We start from the raw sequence: 4,735 nt of genomic DNA, 5'->3' as shown, positions 1-4,735 counted from the left end.
GCTTCCCGAGGCGGCGCCGGAGTTACTGTAGCTCGCCGGAGACGCGGGGGTCGCCGGTCGGGGAGGAGGAAGAAGAAGCCGGGGCGAGGCCGGGCGGCGCCGGAGGAGGAGGCGGCGACCGCGGGCGGTGGGCGTCCGGGGCGGCGCCGGCCGGTGGCGGCCGGCGTGCGGCGGCCCGGCGAGGCGACGAGCGACGGCGGGGCGGCGGCCGGAGGAGGAGAAGAAGGGCGGCGGCGGCGGGGCTCCTCGGGCCCGGCGAGGTGGAGAGGAGGGCCCGCCTCGGGCCTGCGGGCCGGCGGCGAGGTGGTCCGCCCGCCAAGTGGCGGCGCGCGATTCGCGGGGAGGCGGGGCGGACACGTCCGGCGCCGGGCGGACGCGTCCGGCGGCGGATCTGGAATCTTTTTTTTAGGGTTTTGAACGGGGGAAGAGGAGATCCGAATGGAGGGGTATATATAGGCATAAGTGGAGCTAGGAGAGTCCAAATGAGGTGCGGTTTTCGCCCACGCGATCGTGATCGAACGCTCTAGGACATGGAGCAGAGTTAGGTGGGTTTTGGGCCAAATTGGAGGGGTGTTAGGCTGCAACACACACGAGGCCTTTTCGGTCCCTCGGTTAACCGTTGGAGTATCAAACGAAGTCCAAATGATACGAAACTTGACAGGCGGTCTACCGGTAGTAAACCAAGGCCGCATGAAAAGTCTCGGTCCAATCCGGAAATGTTTAATCCCCACACACGAAAGAAAGGTAGAAATGACCACCAGAGGAGAACGAAGCGCCGGAATGCAAAACGGACAACGGGGAAAAAGCTCGAATGCATGAGATGAACACGTATGCAAATGCAATGCATGAGATGACATGATAAGAGATGCATGAAAAAGAAAAACAACACATGGAGACAAAGACCCGAACCCGAAAAATAAATATAACTTAGCGCCGGAGACGGCAAGAGTTGGATACAAATATGGAAAGTAAATCTGGGGCGTTACAACACTCCAGCACTACGAAAAGATCTCGTCCCGAGATCTAGGACTGAAAGAACTCCGGGTACTCAGAACGGAGGTGATCCTCGCGTTCCCAGGTAGCTTCACGATCGGAATGGTGAGACCACTTGACTTTGAGAAATTTGATTGACTTGTTGCGAGTCTTGCGTTCAGTCTCTTCAAGAATGGCAACTGGGTGCTCACGATAGGAGAGATCTTCTTGGAGCTCAATGTCCTCGAAGTTGACGGTGCGTTCAGGCGTCTTGAAGCACTTTCGGAGTTGGGAGACATGGAACACATCATGAACATTGGCAAAGTTTGAAGGAAGCTCGAGATGATAGGCGAGGTCGCCTCTCTTGCTAGCAATCTTGAAAGGCCCGACATATCTGGGGGCAAGCTTCCCTTTGATACCGAAGCGACGAGTACCTTTCATAGGAGAGACGCGGAGGTAAACGTGATCTCCGATCTCAAAAGCCAGATCACGGTGCTTACTGTCATAGTAGCTCTTCTGGCGGGATTGGGCTGCTTTGAGGTTATCACGAATGACCTTGCACATTTCTTCTGCCTCTGTGATCAGGTCATTACCCAGCAGCTGGCGTTCACCGGTTTCAGACCAGTTGAGAGGGGTACGACACTTCCTGCCATACAGAATTTCAAAGGGGGCCTTGCCCGAACTTGCTTGAAAACTGTTGTTGTATGAGAATTCAGCATAAGGAAGACAGTCTTCCCACTTCATGCCGAAAGAAATCACACAAGCCCTGAGCATGTCTTCGAGAATCTTGTTGACACACTCGACTTGACCGCTCGTTTGAGGATGGAAAGCAGTGCTGAAGCGGATACTGGTGCCCATGGCTTTCTGAAAAGAATCCCAAAACTTGGAGGTAAAGATGCTGCCACGGTCTGAAGATATCACTTGAGGAATACCGTGCAGAGAGACAATGCGAGAGGTATAGAGTTCCGCCAATTGAGCTGCAATGATAGACTCTTTGATAGGCAGAAAGTGAGCCACTTTGGTGAGCTTGTCGATGACAACGAATATAGCATCATTGCCACGCTTGGACTTTGGAAACCCAGTCACGAAGTCCATTTCAATGTGGTCAAACTTCCATTCTGGAATGGCAAGAGGTTGGAGGAGACCTACTGGCCTTTGGTGTTCTGCCTTCACTCTTCTGCAGACATCACACTCATTCACGAATTGAGCGATCTCGCGCTTCATTCGAGTCCACCAATAAGCTTGCTTGAGATCCTGATACATCTTCGTACTACCAGGGTGGATGGAGAGGAGAGAGTTGTGAGCCTCGTTCATGATCACTTTACGGAGGTCACCTTTGGGCACAACAATTCGATCCCCGAAGAAGAGAGTGTCCTTGTCATCAAGTCGGTAGCACTTGTACTTGGACTGACTCTTTGCAATACCAATCTTCACCTTTTTCACCATAGCATCAAGAAGCTGGGCTTGGCGAATCTGGTCTTCCAAGGTAGGAGAAACTTGAAGGTTGGCGAGGAAACCTTGAGGAACAATTTGAAGATTCAGTTTGCGGAAGGCTTCACAAAGCTCGGGTTGATAAGGCTTGAGAATCAGACTGTTGCAATATGCTTTCCTGCTCAAAGCATCAGCAATCACATTGGCCTTGCCTGGAGTATACTCAATACTCGGATTGTACTCTTGAATTATTTCGACCCATCGAGTTTGCCTGAGGTTGAGATTAGGCTGAGTGAAGATGTACTTGAGACTCTTGTGATCAGTGAAAATGTCCACTTTCCTTCCCAATAGAAGATGTCTCCAAGTCAACAAAGCGTGCACAACTGCCGCCAACTCGAGATCATGAGTGGGGTAGTTCTTCTCATTAGGCTTCAACTGGCGAGAGGTATAAGCAACAACTTTCTTCTCTTGCATCAGTACAGCACCGAGACCTTGGAGAGAGGCATCACAAAAGACCTCGTACGGCTCGGTTTCATCAGGCGGAGTCAGAACTGGAGCAGTGATCAACTTCTCTTTCAAAGTGTTGAAAGCAATATCACACTCCGGAGACCAAACATACTTGACGTGCTTCTGAAGAAGATTTGAGAGAGGCTTCGCGATCTTGGAAAAGTTTTCAACGAATTTTCGGCAATAGCTTGCGAGACCGAGAAAACTTCGGAGTTGCTTCACATTCTGAGGAGGTTCCCAATTCACAATTGCGGACACCTTCTCAGGATTCACGGAAATGCCCTTGGCAGAGATGATATGACCAAGATAAAGAACCTCATCGAGCCAAAATTCACACTTGGAGAACTTGGCGTAGAACTGATGTTCCCTGAGCTTGTCAAGAACCAAACGCAAGTGCTTGGCATGATCTTCCTTGTTCTTCGAGAAAACCAGAATGTCGTCGAGATAGACCAAAACAAAGTCATTGGTGTAGGGGCTGAAGATGAAGTTCATCATGCGAGAGAACGTCGGAGGAGCGTTGGCGAGACCAAAAGACATGACGGTGTATTCATATGAACCAAAGCTTGTTCTGAACGCCGTCTTGAGAATATCTTGCTCACGAATACGAATCTGGTGATAACCCATACGGAGATCAAGCTTGGAGAATACTTGGGCACCCTTGAGTTGTTCGAACAGCTCATTGATGTTGGGAAGTGGGTATTTGTTCTTGATGGTCTTCTTGTTCACTGGACGGTAATCAACACAAAGTCGACTCGATCCATCCTTCTTCTTCACAAAAAGAACACCACAACCCCACGGAGAAGTACTAGGCCGGATGAGAGCCAATCTTTCTTGCTCATCGAGTTGTTTCTTCAGCTCCTTCAACTCTTCGGGGCCGAGCTTGTAGGGACGTTTGCACACAGGTTCCGTACCGGGCTCAAGTTCAATAACAAATTCAACCGGCCGGTTTGGAGGCATCCCTGGGAGTTCTTCTGAAAAAACGTCTTGATACTCACAAACAACCGGAATCTGCGAAATAGCATCCCATTCACCCTTCTCATTGAGAGAAAACAACCGGATGGTATTATCCCGGGCGGCAAAGACAATTACTTCCTCAGACGAATGAGTCAATTGAATCTGCTTGGCTGCACAATCAAGCTGAGCTTTATGCTTAGAGAGCCAGTCCATCCCGAGAATAAGATCGATATCGGAGTTACCAAGAACCATAGGAGAGGCAAGAAACTTGAAATCACCCATCAAGATAGAAATATCCGGAACCTCCATACTAGAACTCAGTCGCTTGGCCGGAGAGACGACTTGCATGGCTCTAGGTAAAGCCTTAGTGCTAAAATTGTTCTCCGATGCAAATGGGAATGACATGAAGGAATGCGATGCACCAGAGTCAAAAAGAACTTTAGCAGGGATATCATTAACAGGAAGGTTACCCATGATGACATCTGAAGAATCCTCTGCCTGAGAGCTGCATTCACCATATTGAGCTTGGCATGCTTGGGATTGTGCTTGACCATAGCTGTACTTGCCGATCTGACAGGAGGAGGAGGAGGAAGACGCCTCTGGTTGGTACACTTGTTGGCATAGTGACACTTCTGTTGGCACTTGTTGCACGTGACCTCTGAAAGCGGACGGTGATACGGAGCACTCAGTCTTGGAGCTTGAGACGAAGACTTGTTCTGAAAGCCTGGGTGGGGGGGGGGGGAGAAACCACTGCCACCTTTGCTCTTCTGCTGAAACTGCTGATGGAACGGAGGAGGAGGAAGACAATACTTCCGCTGCTTGACCACTTGAGTAGAGGAAGACGGAGTAACATCTCTGGCACGCTTCCTGG

The sequence above is a fragment of the Triticum urartu genome, chromosome 2 (genome assembly GCF_003073215.2).
Source record: "Triticum urartu cultivar G1812 chromosome 2, Tu2.1, whole genome shotgun sequence".
In the NCBI taxonomy this organism is placed as follows: Eukaryota; Viridiplantae; Streptophyta; class Magnoliopsida; order Poales; family Poaceae; genus Triticum; species Triticum urartu.
The sequence above is the reverse complement of the archived record's forward strand: the minus strand, read 5'-3'. Positions refer to the sequence as shown.